Below are 22,211 nucleotides of genomic sequence, written 5' to 3'. Positions count from 1 at the left end.
GCCTAACTTGGGTATAGCTTTACAAAGCTTATGTGCTTGTGAATGATGTTTCCTTGACGACATTGGGGGCAGCTGATCAGCCAAGCATCTTCAACTGGTTCTTTTAAGAAGACACCCTTTCCTGCAGTCTAGAGAGGCTGTGCTTTTGTAAGCAAATCAGCAGGTACCACCAAAGTTTTTCTTTTCCCCCTTTTAAAAAAGAAAGTTAAGGATGTGGTGGTGCTTAAATGCCCTGGAATTGGACCGGATCAATGACCAGTCCAGAGGGTGCTTCTGCCTATCGGCCTCTTAAACTCTTACATACTGTGATTTCGATTAAGTGGTTCAGTTGCTTCTCTTGCTTCTACTCTCCAGTGACAACTTGGTGTTGGGAGGGAGGGAGCTCGTTCCTCAAACATACATTTTCACCATTGAACTTTGCAACAACAACAAAAAAAAATTGATCGGAAAACGGCCCTAAACCTTGCAGAACTGGTTTCTGCAGGAACCAAGAAGAGCATTTCTCAATAAATATGTTAAATCTTTAAGGTGGTGGCTTTTAGAGAGTTTTTGTTCAGCCCATGTGGCCTCTTTTCCTCGATCCCACCCCCTTCTTCTTCCCTGGATTGTTTATCACATTGCAGAAGAGGAGCAAACAGACATGAAAACTGCAGACACTGCGAGTCCCTGATCTGGATTGGGACTATGGCGGGTGGAGGTAGAGTGGCTTTAATCCTTCCTCCCCGGCTTAGTCCAAATCAAGCTCTGGCACTTGCAGCTTGCATGAGGAAAAAAAGCTTCCATTTGCTCTAATTGGAGTCCCACCACCCCAATGTAAATTGCAGGTGTGTGTGTGTTTCTGAACAACTAGCTTCAAGGGTGAGGAACCAGTGGCTGTCCAGATGCAGATTGACTCCAACTCCCGTCAATGGTGCTAGAAACTCAAGATATATCAGCTAGGCCTTAAACTAAGGTTAGAGATGCAAAATGCAATGTCTGGTTGCCATTTTGGGGCAAGATGGCTCTTAAGTCTTTTTTTTCAAATAAACATCAGTTAAACATCTGGCTAGTTCAGATGACCACCTTCAGCTAAGTTAAGAGCTTTGAGAACTTAAATAAGAAAAGTCCCTTGACCCAGGGATGGTCCACGTCTATTTTTGCTTATTCTGACCTCCTAATTGCGACTGTTCCTGCTCAGAAAAAGTATTTTGGTTCCAGAAATTCATTCCGATTGTGCAGATGAAATATAACAGGTAGAATTCTGTGAAAACAGTCCAGTTCCAAGGATTCCCAGGCATGCACCTCCAGATGGTGGAGGTGTCAGGCACCATCCTGGCGTCCAGGCATCTTCACTTGGTCTCAAGTGGTCAAAAGCCAGATGCCACATGCGCCTGGCGCCTTGCTAATTTCGAACCCTGCCCATCAGCCCAAGGTGACATGGCCAGTGGCGAAGGATAATGAGAATTGTCCACAAGACATGGAGAACCACATTTTTCCTCCACCTGTGTCCTAAAGGCACTGTCCCAGAGGTTGTGTGCTCTGCATCAGTTGTTGCTTTAACACTAGAGTGGTGGATGAAGAAATTCTTTGTGTTAATGCTCTTTGCTACAACAGCAAACAAACTTCATTACAGTCTGCACGGTTCTTGAAGCTTGATCCCTGATTCCTTGCTGCGGAGAGATCCACAGCGTGGAGAAGATAATGAAGGTGTTTTTCAAGCCTGGAGCACCAGCGAACACTGTAGTCTCTGAACTGAAATCTTCTTGTTCGTTCTGAAGAACCTCTTGACGATTCACTTAACTTGCACCTGAGGACAAATATGTGTTCTGAAGCATGAGCTGAAGGAGTTTATACCTTGACATTCATCACCTTCCTAAATATATAACAGCGCCTAATTAGGAATTAATGCCTAATGAGGAATTAGTGTTTCTGGTGGTTGGGATGGGGGGTGGAAATTAAGCAGGAAGTTTTCAGATACAATTAGCATTTATGGTCCCTCAAGGTTGACACAGATACACGTAAGAAGAAAGGAAAGCACCAGTTTATGGAAATCTAGAAACAAGAGGTACCAATATCCAAATGGGATAGAATCGCTGTAACACTTAACGCAGGCGAGCCTTTGAAGAGCTAAGTCACTTGAATGCATGAACTCAATGCAGAGCTGGGAAGAAGCCTCCTCAAAGTGTTTTGTAAGCTCCCATCTGTGTACATCTGAAGCACATCTGCTTCAGACCCTTCAAATCGGGCAAGTGACTGAATAGTTTGCTGGTAGGTTTCCATTTTAATCTATTAAAAGGAACGGAAGAGGATGTGCAATTCAGCAAGAGGCGAGCGATATGCTCCTGCCTGCTTTCTCTGATGTCATCTGAGGTTAGGTTGGTATCAGCCATGTTTAGGCCTTTCTCTGCTGTGGAGTCCATCCTGTGGAATCGCCTGCCAAGCAAAAACACTTGCAGATGGATATTTGTATCTGTCCCAGCTTACATTTTGAGATGATTTGATGGCTGTCCTGGAATTGTTCTATTTGTTCTTAGTTTTATGTTATTATTTTTGATTATGTACTTGGGTTCAGTTTGGGGATTAAAAACACACACATGCACTGTGTTAATGGTTTGTTGGCCGCCTTGAGTTTCCTTGCAAAAAATTGGGAATAAGATAGTATCTTTTACGATAATGGAATTAACAATGCAAATTGGCAGTCCGGATTATGTTCCTCTAAAGGAATGCTGAAACCTCACATTGTTTCAGTAGATACTCAAGTGTGTAAGTTAAACAACTATTGTAGGGAAATCTTGGGCCTTTTCTGTATATGGAGGTCTAGATGGTGGTGGTGTCAAGTTATTATATGGGACAGTTGATTTCTCTCCGTATGAAATCCAATATCTATATGCCACCAAGCCCTCCCTTACTTAAAACAATTAAAATAAGCAATTTGTTTTAAAGAAACAGTTGTTTAATTTTTCCACAATCCAGAGATAAAGCTAAAAACAGTAGCACTTTAAAAACAGTATGCATCCTGCTCACAGAGTTCATAATAAAAAGTACTGAAATAAGCTGTGCTGTGGTCTAAACCAGTGTTCCTCAACCTTGGGTCCCCAGATGTTTTTGGCCTACAACTCCCATCATCCATAACTAGCAGGACCAGTGGTAATGGATGATGGGAGTTGTAGGCCAAAAACATCTGGGGACCCAAGGTTGAGGAACACTGGTCTAAACCACAGAGCCCTAGGGCTTGCCTATCAGAAGGTCGGTAGTTCAAATCCCTGCGACGGGGTGAGCTCCCGTTGCTCAGTTCCAGCTCCTGCCCACCTAGCAGTTCGAAAGCATGTCAAAGTGCAAGTAGATAAATAGATACCGCTCCAGAGGGAAGGTAAACGGCGTTTCCGTGCACTGCTCTGGTTTGCCAGAAGCAGCTTGGTCATGCTGGCCACATGACCTGGAAGCTGTCTGCAGACAAACGCCGGCTCCCTCCGCCTATAGAGCAAGATGAGCATGCAACCCCAGAGTTGTCCGCGACTTGACCTAACGGTCAGAGGTACATTCACCTTTAATGAAGACAGAGCCGAACTCACCCATCCATTGGACGAGCCCCACAGATAGTGCCTTTTCAGTGTTGGCTCCATATCTCGATTGTTGAGGTTTGATGGAGGGCCTTCAAGCAAGTTAGAATGCACATTCTTGGTAGGTCTCCACTACGATCAAGCAAAGGATATCAAAATAATATTCAATAACTAGCTTGCTGCTGCTAAGTAACTAACACTCAGTTTTTATAGCTGCAAGGGAAGAAAATAATCTCTTAGGTACATTGAATTGGGCCCATTAGCACCTCTGGCTCAGTATTGCCCACACTTTTTGGCAGTGGCTCTCCAGGGTTTCAGGCGGCCAGAATGTGTTATAATAAATATTTCAGAATGGCTAATTACTGCAATGTTTTTAATAAACCTTTTCTGCGTAAAGTTTATCCCATTATTAAAATGAAAATGGTAAGCAATTCAGAGTCCTGGCAAAATGTAGAACCCAGATTGTTAAACGTTCCTGCAAGTGCTGTTTTCGCTCAGTTTGGATGACCACGCTAGCCACAGGCAATGATCAGGAGGCAAAACTAGAATTGTTTCTGCTTGCCTACTAGATCCATCTGTTGACACCACCTTTGGGCTTTCTGGATATCCATGTCTAAATGTAAATTTTTGCATAAACCCCATATAATTGACTGTAGAATGGACTCTCCTTCACTGGAGATTTTAAATCAGAGGTTGAATGGCCGCCTGCCATGGATGCTTTAGTTGAGATTACTGCATTGCAGGGGGTTGGACTAGATGACCCTAAGGACGCTTTCCAACGCTACAATTCTGTGATAAATCAGATGTGTAGCTCAAAACTACGCTGTCAGTTGTCTGTAGATGCTTTGGTATTGGAGCGAAATATTTTTTCCGTGCCTTCATTGGATTTGAGCCATGTAGGTAGTAGCAGTCAAGAAGAGAGAAATGTTTATAGGGAATGTAGTCTCAATATTTGGTGCACACTCTGGAAAGATGCAGTGTATGCCCAAATTTCTATTTATTGTCTGCCTTCGAGGCTTGCTTTATTGCTTGTGCATATTAATAGCAGGCAGTTAAAATGAGCTTTGCGGGTTCGTCTCCCAGCAGGAAACCCCTGAGTGTTTAAATTTCCAATAGAAACAGGACCAAGTTCTCCAGCAGTAGTACATAATGTATTTATCACTCGGAAATGTGGAGTGGGGCCTTGCATCATGCTTTGCCACTCTGCAGTAATGGATAGCCTCTTCTCGTGCTGGTGGAAGGTCCTACTACCTTTTCAAGCCCATGCTTTGTTTATGTTAGGGGAATCGGGGAACCTCAGCACGGGCAAACTACCTTCCTTTTGTAGCAGTTGAGCATTACTTTACGCTTCCAGTAGTGCTTCCTCTTGGAGAGCAGTCTTATGAAAAGAGAATGACATGGATTTAGTGAGAAGTCCAGTTTACTACATTTGTGGAGCAGAATGGTCTATATAGTGGTATAGGACTCTCGTACCTATGGGACCGCCTCTCCTGGTATGCCCCGCGGAGGACCTTAAGGTCCATAAATAGCAACACCCTAGAGGTCCCAGGCCCTAAGGAAGTCAGATTAGCCTCAACCAGGGCCAGGGCCTTTTCAACACTGGCTCCGGCCTGGTGGAACGCTCTGTCTCGTGAGACCAGGGCCCTGCGGGATCTGATTTCTTTCCGCAGGGCCTGTAAGACAGAGTTGTGGAATCAACTTGATCCTCTCCCCCTCTTTCCTTTTTCCTTCTGTAATGGAACTCCTGTTTGGGGACTTCCCTGGCTCCCCCCCCCCCCCTGGCCCACATAGGACCAGTCTGGATAGTTGGCCTTGGTGAAGATTTGACGTTTTCTTCCCCAAACAGTTTTTGATTTGAGTTTCTACTGAAATGAGGCTGCATTTTAATGTTTTATTTCAATCTTGTTTTTAAGTTGTATTTTAATCAATTGTTTTTATACCTGGTGTTAGCCTCCCTGAGCCTGGTCTTGGCTGGGGAGGGTGGGGTATAAATAAAATTTATTATTATTATTATTATTAGTGGTACCTCTGGTTACGAACTTAATTCGTTCCGGAGGGCCGTTCTTAACCTGAAACCATTCTTAACCTGAGGTACCACTTTAGCTAATGGGGCCTCCTGCTGCTGCTGCGCCGCCACAATGCAATTTCTGTTTTCATCCTGAGGTAAAGTTCTGGGTTAGCGGAGTCTGTAACCCGAGGTGTTTGTAACCTGAGGTACCACCGTATAGCTCAGTGCTTCTGAATGGCAGCAGCCCTCCAAGGATTCAGACAGGGGGTCTAACCCACCCTTACCTTGAAATGTTGAGGATTGAACCAAGCACATATTGTTACCTCTGAGCCATGGCGATTTTTTTTTCTTCTTTCTTTTTTTTCTTTTTTAGTTCTGTGGATGATGTTTTTTCAGATGTATGGTATATAATATTTGAATATTACACAAATTGTATGGTACATATGATCAGAATTTTATATAAAAACAATATGGATTTGTGTTTAGAGATAGAGCCAAAGTGTAAGGAGAATCTGAACAAATAATTGAACAAAACGATAACAAAATGCGATAATAGTTTCATGTTTAAAATCTTTATTTTTACTTGTATTTGGAATCTTGTATTTTATTTGTATTTGGAGTACTTACCGTATATATTTGTAAAATACTGTACAAGTGATTAATAAACTGTTTTTTTTGGGGGGGGGGAAGGAAGGCAGGGAGAATGGAGTTAGGGCTGTGGCAGAATTTCCAAGTCTACAAAACTTTTAAAGTATCTGAAAAGGCAGAGTTGGATGTTACAAATGGCACATCGCTACTCCCCGCCAAATGATGAAATCCATGTTGAATTCCTGACTTCTTTGCCTGCTGTTTCCATGTAAAGCATGGCATTGGCTTAGTGTTACGTGCAAACCAGGTCAAACAAAGAAGCATGCTGGGGAAATTGTGGCTGCTCTGCTCCTTCCTCTTTCTGCTGATGCCACATTCCTAGGAGCTAAGCCATCGTTTGACCTAGTGTTCACATTGGAACCCGGGCTAATAATAATAATAATAATAATAATTTATTTATACCATGCCCATCTGGCTGGGTTTCCCTAGCCACTCTGGGTGGCTTCCAACAAAATGTTAAAATACAATAAAACATCAGACATTAAAAACTCCCCTAAACAGGGCTGCCTTCAGATGTCTTCTAAAAGTCTGGTAGCTGTTTATTTCCTTGACATCTGGTGGGAGGGCGTTCCACAGGGCTGGCGCCACAACTGAGAAGGCCCTCGGAGCTGGACCTCATTGTGCGGGCTGAGCGATGGGGGTGGAGACGCTCCTTCAGGTATAGCCTACTGGGCCGAGGCTGTTTAGTGCTTTAAAGGTCAGCACCAACACTTGGAATTGTGCTCGGAAATGTACTGGGAGCCAATGTAGGTCTTTCAAGACTGATGTTATGTGGTCTCGGTGGCCACTCCCAGTCACCAGTCTAGCTGCCGCATTCTAGACTAGTTGTAGTTTCCAGGTCACCTTCAAAGGTAGCCCCATGTAGAGTGCACTGCAGTAGTCTAAGCGGGAGATAACCAGAGCATCCACCACTCTTGCGAGACAGTCCGCGGGCAGGTAGGGTATCAGCCTGTGTACCAGATGGAGCTGGTAGACTGCTGCCCTGGGCATAGAATTGACCTGCGCCTCCATGGACAGCTGTGAGTCCAAAATGACTCCCAGGCTGTGTGCCCGGTCCTTCAGGGGCACAGTTGCCTCATTCAGGACCAGGGAGTCCCCCACACCTGCCTGCCCTCTGTCCCCCCAAAACAGTGCTTCTGTCTTGTCAGGATTGAACTTCAATCTGTTCTCCACCGTCCATCCTCCAACTGCCTCCAAGCACTCACACGACCTTCACCGCTGGTTCTGATTTAAAAGAGAGGTAGAGCTGGGTTGTTATGAATCATAGAATCACAGAGTTGGAAGGGACCAAGAGTTTTATCTATTCCAAACCCATGCAATGTAGGAATCTTCTGCCCAACATGGGGCTGAAACCCACAACCCTGAGATAAAGAATCTCATGCTCTACCGAGTTGTCTTAACTCAGCAAACCAGATGTTACCAAGGTTTGCTTTTGGCTGGGAGGTGGGTTGTGTGTGTGGAGATTAGCCACCCCTGTTGGAGAGCCTAGCCCTATCTTAAAAACTGCTCTCTTAAACTTGGGGCTGTGCTAGGATCCTATCATTTTAAAGTATCTAATTTCATCTTATTCTGTTGTGCATGGTCCCATGTGAGGGCGAGGGCCTGGAAGTTGGCCAGTAAATACTTGTATAAAAGATACACACACATATATGTATATATATTTAAACAACCACCTTTTTTTCTTCTTCGTCAAGCAACTTCGTGGAATATGTGATTGGTGAGAGAACTGTAGTGTAAACTATTCCATCTGGCTGCTAATTAAAAAATGTTCCTACGAGGTTAACTATGTCCCGGTGAATGAAGCTTGCTGAGAGTTTCTCATTTTGGAATCATAGTTGCCCCAGGCTGATGAGTCGATCTCATCCCCATTATCACTGTAGGCACTATATGGCTTCAAGTATTCAGCAAATGCATCACTTTTCATCTGGTTGCGCCAGGAGGTGCCCAAAGGCTCTTTTTTGGACATTTTGATAATATTTCCTTTGTTTGCTTGCCACAGACAAAACATTTATTTATGTTTTTATATTTATTTTTAGAGAGGAGGTTTTGCCTGCTAATATAAAGAGTTTTATTTGGCTGTAAAAACCAAGTGTTGGTGTAGTTTTTCAACAGGTTCAACCAGAGCTTTTCATGTTGGTGACACACTTTTTAGACATGCATCATTTCGCGACACAGTAATTCGCTTTTACTAGCAAACCAGAGGTTAAACACATACCCCTCTCCGGCTCTGGGAGGAGCACGGGGAGCATTCACACAACACACCTACACACTGCAGCTGAGACACTAATGTGTTGTGACACACAATTTGGAAAGCTCTGGGTTAAACTGTTAAGGTGGTATTCAGCATTTGCCAAGAGCAGTATTTCTCAGTCTTGGGCTCCCAAATATTTTCGGACTATGAGTTCCATAATGCATAACCATTGGCTAGGATGGCTCTGGATGATGGGAGTTGTTTGGATTTCTCTTGATTGCCCTTATAGTTCAGGAGCGCCCGCGTGGTGCATGCAGGCACCTATGTGCTTGCAGCCGTCTCCCCTAGTTGACCACAAAATCTCCTGTCCCTAATAAAATTGGGCATGAATTCAGCGTATAAAATAGGTTCAAATTTTGTGATGCCTCCAACCAAAAGGGACATACAAAGAATGCACATATTAGGGGAAAGTGTGCATATATTAGAGCAGGCACGTCCAACAGGTAGATCGCGATCTACCGGTAGATCACTGGACATCTGTGGTAGATCACTGGACATCTATGGTAGATCACTGGTAGATCATTGGCTCACCTCAAAGAAGCTCAACAACTCTGACCTGAACCCCAAAGAAACAGGGCTTCCCCTCCTAAAAAAAGCTCTACAACTTTGACCTGAACCCCCCAAAAGGGGGTAGATCACTGCCAGTTTTTAACTCTGTGAGTAGATCGCAGTCTCTTGGGAGTTGGCCACCCCTGTATTAGAGGGACGCAGGTGGCGCTGTGGGTTAAACCACAGCCTAGGGCTTGCTGACCACAAGGTCAGCGGTTCGAATCCCCGCAACGGGGTGAGCTCCCGTTGCTCGGCAGGAGCTGGAACCCAGCAACAGGAGCTCACCCCCAGCTCCTGCCCACCTAGCAGTTCGAAAGCACGTCAAAGTGCAAGTAGATAAATACATACTGCTCTGACGGGAAGGTAAATGGCGTTTCTGTGCGCTGCTCTGGTTCGACAGAAGCGGCTTTGTCATGCTGGCCACATGACCCAGAAGCTGTATGCCGGCTCCCTCAGCCAGTAATGCGAGATGAGCGCTGCAACCCCAGAGTCGGACACGACTGGACCTAATGGCCAGGGGTCCCTTTACCTTTATGCATATATTAGCACATGTGTAAGTGAAAAGAACAAAAAAAAATTACATTTAGATTGCTTGCAAAAATGCATAGGAGGAACATGCAATAAAATGCTGGTGAATTTTCATGAGGACCTTCAAAGTGGTGTGGAATTGTGGCAAACTGAATTAAAGGGCTGGAAAAATGAGAAACTGAAACTGGCATATTAGTTTCTACACCGTAGTGTGTTGTGTTGATCTGGGCACTAGTTGGCAGCATAGTACATACTCTGGTGGAAGTTGCTGTAAACGGTAATGAGCTTTGTGCTCTACAGTTGTATGTCTGGGAATTCTGATGGACGCCTGCCTCCGATGTGGTGAAATTCTCCCTACTTCTTGGCAAAGCAATAGCAGTTCAGATGATCTGCTTTGCAAATGATTTTCGGGCACATTGTGGTAGGGATAATCCACCTCAGATTGTAGCATATGAACAAAACGCTTCTGGGTTCAAGAAGCATGTGCGCAAAGTTTCTGTTATGCAGATGTGGACATAATATGGAAGGGAAGTGCCACCGCTCGGTGTGGGACATTTGTTTTGCATGCAGAAGGTCCCGAGTTCAATCCATGGCATCTTCCAGGTAGGACTGGGAATATCCCCTGCCCGAAATCCTGTTGCCATTCAGTGTGCTGTAGGCTTTACTGAGCCAGCAGTTGGATTTGTAATAAGGCACCTTCCCATGTTTCCTATGGCAAGCTTATTCACCTGCAGTTGACTGCAAAATGAATGCGTCAGTAATGGAAAAGCAGTGTGGTGGAATTCAGAATTGGTGGTTCTGCTGTGTTCAGTGGAATCGTCTTTAAAAATCCATTCAGCCCAGGCTGATCTCAAGGTGGTTATCCCCGCATTTTGCTATGTTCCATATTTCATTAACACAGTGGTGGGTCTCGCTGCATTCGCAAAGCTGAACATTGTCACAACTACCCCTTTTTAAAAGTACGGTGGTACCGTGGTTTACAACCATAATCAGTTCTGGAGGTCCGTTTGTAAACCAAAACAGGTGGTAACCCAAGGCGCGCTTTCGCCAATGGGGCCTCCCAGTTTTTTTTTTTTAAATGTTCGTAATCCAAAAAGAAGAAGAAGAAGGAAAAAAAAGGTTGTAATCCAAAAAAAGTTTGCAAACTGGGAACGCACTTCTGGGTTTGACGTGTTTGTAATCCAAAACGTATGCAAACCAGACTGTTTGCAAACCAAGTTACCATTGTATTGGCTAATACCAGATAATGGACCTTTTGCTGTGTAGCAGCATGGAATCCTGCTTCAAATTCTTTGCTTGCTGATGGGTGTCTTATAGCACTGTTTTGTGCGAGAGATAAACGTGTTAGAGTCGGGGGGCGGGGATCTGCTTGGAGCTAGTAGCGATAAAAATCTGGTTCTTCCTCTTCGCAAATTCTGCTTTGTTCATGCGAAATAGGTATTCCATGAACAATTCAGTGATGAAACACTTTCTGGAGCAGCAAAAACAAAATCGAAAATTCTTTCTAGTAGCACCTTAGAGACCAACTGAGTTCGTTCCTGGTATGAGCTTTCGTGTGCATGCACACTTCTTCAGATACCTGAACATACCAGATATTCTTCAGATATCTGAAGAAGTGTGCATGCACACGAAAGCTCATACCAGGAACAAACTCAGTTGGTCTCTAAGGTGCTACTAGAAAGAATTTTCGATTTTGTTTTGACTATGGCAGACCAACACGGCTACCCACCTGTAACTGGAGCAGCAAAAATAGGCTTGGAGGAAGGAATAGAGAGAGGCCAGGCCATGGAGATTCCACCCTACTTTGGTAACCTCTGTCCCAACTCAATTTGCAATGCCTTGAAGGTAATCTGCTTAATTATATGGCTCCTGCGAAAGCAGTTTACTGTATACTTGTGTTCCTAAAGCTCTTTCCCATGCTGACTTGATTGTATAGCCATCAAGGAAGACTGCAATGCAGTAATTGGTGTGAGCTAGTATTAGACAGTTAAAAGTGCAAGTCTGTGGTAACATTTCTTTACTCCTCTGCCTGCCCCTTCCCACTTGCAAAGGAGGGGCAGGCAGGTGTGCAGTTCATGAGTCAGAAAGGTAGCGTCTTGTGTTAGGTGCAGGGGAATTTTTGACGCTTGACAAGCAAGAAACTAGAAATATGCTTTTTTCTGTGAAGTTTTGCTACTGCATGTCAGGGGCTGTACATGTATATCTGTCTGGGTCTATTTCAGTGCATTGGACTTACATTCAGCGTATGGGACTTCGCCATATTTTGTACCAGAACGGTACTGTAAAACAGTAATGCTTTCTTTTCAGGCCATTTATTGGATTAATGTAAGATTTGTTCTCTTAGCTGCAGATGATTCCAACTAATGCAAACCATTTTCACGCTATAGGTAGTGCTGCCCCTCTTGATTTAGGATTTGGGGTATTATTGCTAGGAGCTATAGCTATGAAATGGAGGGATTTAGCAACTGCGAATCCAGATTTTACCTGTTGCTTGTTTTGAAGAAGAGTTTGGATTTGATATCCCTCTTTATCACTACCTGAAGGAGTCTCAAAGCGGCTAACATTCTCCTTTCATTTCCTCCCCCACAACAAACACTCTGTGAGGTGAGTGGAGCTGAGAGACTTCCAAGAAGTGTGACTAGCTCAAGGTCACCCAGCAGCTGCATGTGGAGGAGCGGAGACGCAAACCCGGTTCACCAGATTACGAGTCTACCGCTCTTAACCAATATACCACACTGGCTCTCAGTGTCAAATGGGGTTTGAAGGTGACCAATGACACCTGAAAAACTCAGTGCACAGCGCATTGCCAACAATCAGGATCTGCAGCACTTTACAGTCAGATGACTGATTGGTTTTCCCCATCATGTACCTTTCAAACACCTGCTTCACAACTTGAGTTGGTGAGAATTCTGATTTAAATTGGCCACATGGATGTGAATGGTGCAAACTGAACTTTAAAATACTTGGGTGCAGTTTATGTTAATTGTGCTAGGAAATGTGAAGCCATGACTTGTAAGCAGTACCATGGGAAGATTGTGTTTAGGCATATTAATAAAGATGTTTCCAATGCCTGGGATTTCTGTCTTTTGATTTTTATTTTGTATGCGCCTTTGCATTATAGACAGGTGTCCCCCTCCCCCCACTTATGCAGGCGTGTAAGTGAAATTGCGTAAAGTGGGGAGCACCCTTCAGATGCCCTCCCTGGTGCTGTCTTGCCAATCTCAAACAAAAATACCGTATCCAAAATATCCACAATTAGAATTGAAGCTCTGGGTCTAGCTGGAGAATCTGTGAGAAGCGGCTGTTGCACAACCCCACACACCAGCTGTTCGCTGGGGAGGCTGAGCAGCCTAAACAAAGTGCCAATGCATCTCTGGTCTCTTTGGGGATCCCTATGCCCTCATCAACACCCTCTTTGGGTTCCGGGGAGGTTCTCCTTGCAAGCCATGAGGACTCTCCCGCTCTCTCCCAGCATTTCCAAGTTTGAATTGAATTATTTATTTCCTGGCACTGTGCATTTATACGGCCGTTCACAAGTTGATTGTGTGTACGTGGGGGGACGCTTGTACTCCATACAGTCGGTGCCCTTGTGCTCAGGAAGAGGAAGGCAAAAAGTGAGTTTTACTGACTTGCCTTTCTCCTACAACCCTCCACACCCTGTTCTGGAGGGTCCCCCAACTCTCTGGAGCTCATATTTTGGGTGTTGGTGCTGAGAGATCACTCTTAATCTTGAGTCTAAATGGAGGCAATGTCAAAGTGTATCGAAGGAGGGTTCTTGATTGTGTTATCCTTCTCTGACTGCGACAGCTTCTGGTAGAGACTGTGCCTCTAGCAGGAATTGTACAGAGGGCCTCTTGAACTGTTTTTGAAAGCATAGTATGTTTTATTTATTTTGGATTTAGAAATCTGATTCCTCCCTCAAAAACCTTTGGGGAAAACAGCAACCTCTTTATGTCAGGGTTGGGGAATCTCTTTTTTTTTCTCTGTTGAGGGCCACATTCTGGGTTGTCCACTGCCCTGGGATCTATGGGGAATAGGGCAGTATGCAAATTTAATTAATAGTAATAATAAATTAATCTAGGATAATCTGTTGAGGAGCAATTTACTACCACCCATTTATCTGTCTGTGCGTACCAGACACTTTTCTCTCCTTATCTCCTCACTGAGTGGGCTTGCAAGGGACTTACAAGTCTCTCTTGCAGATGTCTGTCCTCTGATTTCTTACCAAGGAGTTCTCCCCATTGCTCCAGCTCCTTCCATTGCACCATCTGTTTCACCCTCTCCCACATTTTGTCCTCCTCTTGTCCTGCGTCTCTTCCTCTAGTCACCCACACGTGCACACAGCTTGCCCACCTTTGCTCCATCAAGGAAATCCACACGGGAAATATATTAATATAATTTATTTCACGACAGCTACACCTCCTTTGCCAATTAACTTGTCTTTTAACACTGTCTCATTTAGTAATTATGGAAACGTTAACAGAATTTGCTGATTTGTATGGGTGAGATAGCCCTGAAGATTTTCTGCGAGATTCAGCCTGTTAACGTTTTACCGAGGGAATAATTGCTTCACACATGTTTCTTAAGATTTGAAGAGCAGGTTCAGGGAAAGGAGGAGGAGGTTACCTGATAACGTTGGATCATTAGGCAATGGAGTGAAGCTGGATTACTTTTCAATCAATGGAACTGGGGCTAACCAGTTCTGGATCTCCAACCTAGCACCCAGCCTCCTTGCTTATTCGCTTATACAAAAAAATAAATAACAATCTTGGTTATTTGAAGAAATACTGATTATCACCAGCTAAAATAGATGTAGCTGCTGAGGCAGTGCATTTATTACCATCTATTTCCATATCCTCTGCTATGCTATAATGACTTGCAGGATAAAAAATGGCGGGTGACCTCTGGATACCTTTTGATCTGGCAGCTTCCCAGTTAGAAGCTGCTACTTATATGCATCCCAAATATCTTTAGCGTCCTTGTACAGCTTCTTGTAATACCAACAGACAAATCGCTGTCAGTAGAAATCCCTCTGGACCTTCCAGTGATTCTAACTATATTGCAAGAACAGCTTACGGAGGGCTTCATGTCTTAATTTATTTCTTTTTTTATAAAAAAAACTTATCAAATGTCAAATGGCTATTAATGCGTTTTATTTTAAAGTTCCTTGGCTTCAAATACCAGTTGGCAACTGATTCCATTATCCCATTAGTGTTTGCCAACAGCGACTTCTGGATCTGAAGATGGCAAAGGATTTATATAAATAAAACTTAAGTTTTCTGACTTCATGACATGGTCAGAGTAATTCGACCTTCCTCAGTAGAGGAGATTTGTTGTGTAGCCACTGCTATGTCTAGAGCCCTGTTCCCTGGCACAGCTTGTGTAGGTTGGGGGCAGGAAGGAGAAGGGTGTGTGTGTCAGTGGATTCAAGAAATTCTGTTGGGTTTTCTTGAAATATCCCACCCGTCCACTCCTTGCTGTTCTTCGCATGAACTACTAGCAGCCTTGTACCTGGCATTGCTCAGGAATTCTGAGACACCGAAAAATCAGTGCAGTTTTGAAGAGTTCAGTCCGCCATCTTGATTCAAAATGGTGTCCAATGATGTTCATAGATGAAAACCTGCTCCTTGATCTCAGGAGCAGTTCTGCAAAATTTGGGTACAACATCTTAAAAGGTGACCAATGCATAGTAAGCAGACAAAAAACTTCACGAAATCTACTATTTCTTTCTTTCTTTTGATGTGTGAAGAGGTACCATGGGAAAACTGAGAGGTAGGAGATAATAGATAATACCCTTCCATCTGGCAGAGAGCCTCTAAAAGCTCACACACCCCAAACTACATAGAGGAACGTGGTGTTCTCCTTCTTAAAGGAGCCATAGCTACCTTGGTGCCATCAGTGGCAAATAATTTTAATAATTACTTCAATTTCTAGTCCGCTGTTCATTGATACACAATCCTACAGTGGGTTGCATCATGGAACCTACACAAAGGATTGCAATCACAAAGAGCATTGCAATGTAAAAGTTAAAACATCAGATGTTGTGAACACCGTGAGTAATACTACAGGCAGTCTATTGGTTTACAACTGGCTGCATTGCATTAACCCCCTGCAAAGACTTGAGCTCTTTGCTTACATTCCAGTGTCAGCTAATGCTGTTGCCACCTATATCTTCGAGGTGAGGGCATTCCATAGCTGGGGTGCTGCAGTTCTGCAGCTTCATCTCAAATCTATTTGCATGTCTAGCAACCAACTCACTTCATGTTAAGAAGAGGTGCAGAAACCGCCATACTTGATTGTTTGGAAGGGATGGAAGCTGAGAGACAAGAGTGAACAGGGGCTTACAGAGAGGAGCAATAGCTGGGACAACTCCTTCATACGAAATTCCATTTCTTATTAATATTTTGCTAGTTGATAAGTGTGAAATATACTGTGAAATGCAGATTTCAAGATACATTGATTAATTAATTCAACTATATAATTCATTCATAGGTGCAAATTAGGTCTCTTTCCCCCACCCCACCCCACCGATAACGTGCCATGTGAAACTCCTCTCCTCTTTTATAATAACCTCAATGTGGGTTTGAAATAAAGAATCATGTAATTTATAGAAATATAGTTTTTGAAGTTATGGCAGAAAAGCTGTATTAGAGCAGCTTTCCAAGGTGCCTTTCAGATGCTTTGGCCATGCTGGATGGAGCTGATGAGAGCTGCGGTTCTTGAGGGCACACATTTGGAGAACGCTGTAATAGGGGACAATCTTCTCTTGTATCTGTCTTTTAAAGACTTCTACATTTGTCACTCTGTGTCCCTAGACAAGACGTTCTTTTTGTTTCTGGAACGGGTTTTGCAAATTTCATAAGGTCAATTAGATTTGTTCATTGACATTTGAATTATTTTCTGTAATGGATGGGTTTGTTCTACAATACATGGCCTTTGTTGATCCCCGTGACACATAGGTTTATGTGTGCTACAATGCAAAGGTGTTTACAGCACAATCCTGTACACCTCTACTCAGTAGTAAGTCCCATTGAGTTCATTGATAAGACGGAAATGTTCCACTTTACTTCTGAACTAACCACAGTTGCATGTGGTGTCTGAGCTCTGGGAACCATCATTTGTTTAAACTATGTTTATTGAAAAGTCAGTAAAAATGGATTTAGATCTTTCCTTGTCCTCACTAAACCGTAGTTTAAACAAACCACAGTTCACAGAGCTTGGAAGTCACCGGGAACTGTGGTATATTTAAAACTGAAAATAGAACGTTTCAATCTCTTTATCTGATTCATGAAAGAGGAGAGTGGAGCACACAAACTGTAGGTTCTGGCCACCTCACCCCAACAAGGATATTGTAGAGCTGGAAAAGGTTTAGAAAAGTGCCATCAAGAATAATCAAGAGGATGAAGAAAGGTTGCAGCATTTGGGACTATTTAGTTTAAAGAAAAGGCAAGTAAGAGGCAACATGATAAGAGTTTATAAACTTATAATGACATGAAGAAAATTAATAGAGAAAGGTTTTTCTCCCTCATAGCAGTGGAACTCGTGGACATCCAATGAAGTTGAACATTGGAAGATTAAACAAAATAAAAAAAAACCCTTCCAGTAGCACCTTAGAGACCAACTAAGTTTGTTATTGGTATGAGCTTTCGTGTGCATGCACACTTCTTCAGGTACACACAGACCAACACAGCTACCTACCTGTAATTGGAAGACTAAGGGGAGATGAAAGAAAGTACCTCCTCATAGTCATACTATGGAATGTGCTCCCCAGGAGACAGTGATGGCCACCAACTTGGGTGACATTAAAAGAGGATTGGACAAATTTATGGAGGAGGAGTGGGCTATCAATGGCTATAATCTACCTTCCCAGTTGGAGGCAGCAATGCTTCTGAATACTCGTTGCTGGAAACCACAGGAGGGGAGAATTCTCTTGTGCTCAAGTTCTGCTCACTTGAGAACAGGATGTTGGACTAGATGGGCCATTGGCCTGATCCAGCAGGCTGTTCTTACGTTTCTGCAGAAGCATTCGCAGAGCAACAATACATCTCAGTTGGGCTTCATACAATTATAGTGTTGGAAGGTGCCCAAGGGTCATTTTGTCCAACCCCCTGCAATGCACAAATCTCAGCTAAAGCATCCATGACAAATGGCCACCCAACCTCTGCTGTTAAATCCTCCAAGGAAGGAGAGTCCACCACCTCTTGTGGGCAGTCTGTTCCGCTGCTGAACTGCTCTTACTGTCTGTAATCTCCCCCCAAATGTTTGGTGGGAATCTTCTTTCTTGTAACGAAGCCATTGCCTCAAGTCCTACCCTCAAAGAGCAGGAGAAAACAAGCCTGCTCCATCTTCCATAAAGGTATTTGAAGATGGCCATCATATCTCTTCTCAGTCACCTCCTCTCTAGGCTAAACATACCCTTCAACTGTTCCTCATATGGCTTGGTTTCCAGACCCTTGGTTGCCTTCCTCTGCACACGTTCCTGGGTGGCAGAAATATCAAGTCGGTATATACAGGTGAAACTCGAAAAATTAGAATATCGTGGAAAGGTTCGTTTCTTTCAGTAATTCAACTTAAAAGGTGAAACTAATATATGAGATAGACTCATGACATGCAAAGCGAGATATGTCAAGCCTTTATTTGTTATAATTGTGATGATTATGGCGTACAGCTGATGAGAACCCCAAATTAACAATTTCAACTTTGGGGTTTTCATCAGCTGCACGCCATAATCATCACAATTATAACAAGCAAAGGCTTGACATATCTCACTTTGCATGTCATGAGTCTATCTCATATATTAAACTCCAGTAGCTAATGAAAACAATTGCTTACATAAATGGACTTTTCCATGATATTCTAATTTTTCGAGTTTCACCTGTATGCTCCCTTAACCTTTTTTTTTTAAAGGAAACATGCAGTGAATGCGAATGTAGCTTTCCATTCAGCAGCAGAAGCAGCTGATCATATATTCCTGCATTGCAGGGGGTTGGACTAGATGACCCTTCTATGATTCTGTCTAGGGTTTACCGAGACCAAATAAATCACAGGCACTCTTACTGCTTCTAGGCCACATTTAGGCAAATTATGGTAAAGGCGTTCCAGGTCTACGTTAAGTGAAATAAATACCTCTTGTCAGAGCAAGTGGAAATGAAGGTGTACTGTCTCCACTGTGCTGCTGTCACTGATATATATATTTGTTTTAAAGTACACTTTTCAATAGCAGTACTGCAAGTTTAGTCTAAAACAGTGGAAGGGATCAAGGTTCTCTTTGAAACATTTCGGATGTTTTGCTCGCTAGGACATACTCTCTTCAGTCGAAAAGCTTTGTTCTTTGCAGCCAAAATATTGAAAGGCATCTTGCTGGGAAGGGGGGGGGGCGGGGGCGGGTAGAAAGATTACTGCATCCCTTGGAATGAACTATAACCTAAAATGTTGAAGGCAAGGATGTCAAGCTGGGCAATTTATACTTTACTAGAAAGTCACCACTGTACCTGCAGCACTAGAGGAACTTATTGCAGGACTTAAGTACAGGGAGGCAGCCCGGTTTCTCCCCGAAACATGATTTAAACGTAGCCATTAAACACACACAGAAACCTACTGTATTATTTTGCTCTTGGCACTGTCTGCTAGAAAAAAAATTTTGTTGGAAGGATCCTCCAAAGGTCATTTAGAATAGCCTATGCTATTAAGTCATTTCTGTTGGGGTTTCTGGAACCAGGGGTCCCATATTCCTTGCAGGAAAAGCCACTTGGCTAGGGTTTTGGGGAGTGCTCACTGCTGCTATCTTCCTGTAACCTGCCCTACCCATCTCTTCTCTGCCCCAAATATAGTTTTCTGGGCCCTCGTAGCAGGAAGGGATGGGAAAGTGGAGAGTGGTTTGTTCGCGCCCTCCAAGCTGTTTTGAAAGCATTCAAATAAGACTTGTTGAGAAAGCTTAGGCTTTTAAACATGCATTTCAGTCGAAAGCTGGCAAAGGCTTGATCCTTACTGGGGCAAGCAGAGGTGTGTTTGTGCATCTGCAAACATTACAACGTCCTTTTGATTAGGCTTGCAATATTGCATGCTAGCCAGGGCCAGGTTTAGGTTTGATGAGGCCCTAAGCTGCTGAATGTAATGGGGCCCTTGGGTCAAGCTGTCCTTTGTCAGCAACCAATTGTCTCTGTTTTTTGTGTTGAATATATGCTATATGGTAATTTATGGACCTAATAGGTATCTATGCAACCAGCCCATGCAGAATGTAGGCATCCTGTATATAGAAATGAGCAAACCAGTGATATTTTAGGGAGCAGGCTAGCAGGCGTGGACCATTACTTACATCATAGGAGCCTACACAACACAAAACACGGTTGCTGTACGTAGGTTTTATTTTATTTGTTTTTTATCTTATATTTTGGAAATGTACATCCAGTTTTTTTCCCTTTAAGTTTTTTGGGGGGCCCCAAGAGAGTGGGGGCCCTAAGCTATAGCTTGTTTAGCTTATACTGATGCTAGCCTGATTTACTCACATACATTAGAATGGAGCAGGGCAGATGCAATTCTTGTGACAATTCAAATTCTTCCCCTCGCAGAAAAGCAATTCTGACAGAATGTGGGGGGGGGGGAAAGGGAGGTGAGATCGTGAATTATGTTATTCACAAATGAGACCTTTTGAGCTTTCGGTTCTTCCTGCGTAAGGTGTAGCTGCTGCTTCTGTTTTATAACTAGGAGGTGTCAGTTTTGCCGTCGTGTTTCAGGATGCCCGGGCATGCCTTCATCATGGGGCTCCACTAAGGATAATGTGAGCCAGATATGCAAAGCTGCAATGCTACTTGAGTCATTGGTCCTGTGACCTGCTTTCCTAAATGACATTCATAAAGCACACACCTAAACCTATCAGTCTTGATCTAGATGTAACTGTGCTGGAAGTAGCACTGCTTGTGATCAATAAAAATCTGTTCTCATGCTTGCCAAGTACAAAGTACGCTTGGACATCTGATTGAAAAGTATCAGGGTTTTTTGTTTTGTTTTTTTGCAAGACATTGTCCTTTTATGTTATGCTTAGTTATGCCAGGATGTTTGCCATCAATAAATCTATGCAGTGGCATTGTGTGGGGAGGGCCAGAGGGTTGGTGGCCCCAGGCACATTTGGTAGGGGGCACATTTTGCTCCTCGCCGCACCGCCTGCCCTGCGAAGCTCTGGGGAAATTGCTTGCAAAAACATGTGCCTTAGTTAAAAATGTGTATGCAGTTTTCATGGGGATTTTAAAAAAATAAAATGCCGATTGCTGTGGAAATGTGGGAAACTGGATTTTTAAGCTTGGAAAAATGAGGAATTAAGAGAACCAAATTTCACAAGGTCCTTCTATCCCTACTCTGCAGAGGTTTTTGTGATTTTAAATGCAATCTCAATTTTGCACCTGAACTTAAATTGAGTTTTCTTCTGTCTCTTAAGTTACAGGAATCAACATTTGACGGTATCAACTGGGAAACGGATTCGCAGTTCATTTTTTGTTGCCTTTTCTTCTCTGTTTGAACGTAGATGTCCTTGTCCCTTTCGCCTGCCATTATACAGGTAAGCTGTTGGGCTCCTTTTGGGGAGAAACAGTGGTATACAAATTTAATGAATATATTTTGTGTAGGGAAACAAGAATATGGGTGGTATAGGGCAATACTGCTGTTGTTGTTGTTTAGTTGTGTCTGACTCTTCGTGACCCCATGGACCAGAGCACGCCAGGCACTCCTGTCTTCCACTGCCTCCTGGAGTTTGGTCAGACTCATGTTGGTAGCTTCGAGAACACTGTCCAACCATCTTGTCCTCTGTCGTCCCCTTCTCCTTGTGCCCTCCATCTTTCCCAACATCAGGGTCTTTTCCAGGGAGTCTTCTCTTCTCATGAGGTGGCCAGAGTATTGGAGCCTCATCTTCAGGATCTGTCCTTCCAATGAGCACTCAGGGCTGATTTCCTAAAGAATGAATCAGTTTGATCTTCTTGCAGTCCATGGGACTCTCAAGAGTCTCCTCCAGCACCATAATTCAAAAGCATCAATTCTTCAGCAATCAGCCTTCTTTATGGTCCAGCTCTCACTTCCATACATCACTACTGGGAAAACCATAGCTTTAACTATACGGACCAATATGAGTGTAAATTTTTCATTTTTTGGATTAATTTTTTTTGTAAGTGTAGTGTTCAAATTATACTGAATTGTTTATTCATATTTTTAGTCGGTTCTGAATTTTGTGGACAACCTCACCCTTTTGTTCCCATCGCAGCCAAGAATCCAGGGTGGCACCTGGGTGAAGTTCTCTTCCTCCTGGGCACTGTGCATTACTTTTCTGCCTCCTGTCAAAGTCTTTAGTGTGTCAGCACTACTTCCTGCTGAGGTATAGCTTACTGGTGCATTTTTTTCTGGCTGTTTTCTGGAAATCGATAGCCAATATATGCTGTTTCATAAAATGGAACCCCGAGGAGCCATGTCTTAAGTTGATAGGAAACATGATTTGCCAGCTGACAATCAAGCTGCCTAAAGCTTATAGAAAGCCCTCGTTGGCTGCTCTTTCTGAATTTGGTTCTTAGCCTCTGTGAATAGGCACTTATAAAAGAATATAGCAGCAAAAAACTATTCCAAATAGCAGTGTTTTACCACTTTCCTTTTCGTATCAAGTTGTTCAGTTCCATATGACAAAATACTGCTATTTGGGAGGGGTGTTTTT

The 22,211-nt window shown here is 43.4% G+C and overlaps 1 protein-coding gene across 3 annotated transcripts in view; it reads left to right on the top strand.

The window, feature by feature from the left end:
- TRAF3 (TNF receptor associated factor 3) overlaps positions 1-22,211 on the top strand; it is an 80,439-nt gene that overhangs the window by 12,683 nt on the left and 45,545 nt on the right. For all 3 annotated transcript variants that reach the window (XM_033139276.1, XM_033139285.1, XM_033139269.1), the window contains one exon: positions 20,955-21,074. The gene's annotated coding sequence lies outside the window, so the exon portion shown is untranslated. The remainder of the gene's footprint in view (positions 1-20,954; positions 21,075-22,211) is intronic.

The sequence above is a fragment of the Lacerta agilis genome, chromosome 1 (genome assembly GCF_009819535.1).
Source record: "Lacerta agilis isolate rLacAgi1 chromosome 1, rLacAgi1.pri, whole genome shotgun sequence".
Taxonomy (NCBI): domain Eukaryota; kingdom Metazoa; phylum Chordata; class Lepidosauria; order Squamata; family Lacertidae; genus Lacerta; species Lacerta agilis.
This window is presented reverse-complemented; position numbering and strand designations above follow the sequence as displayed.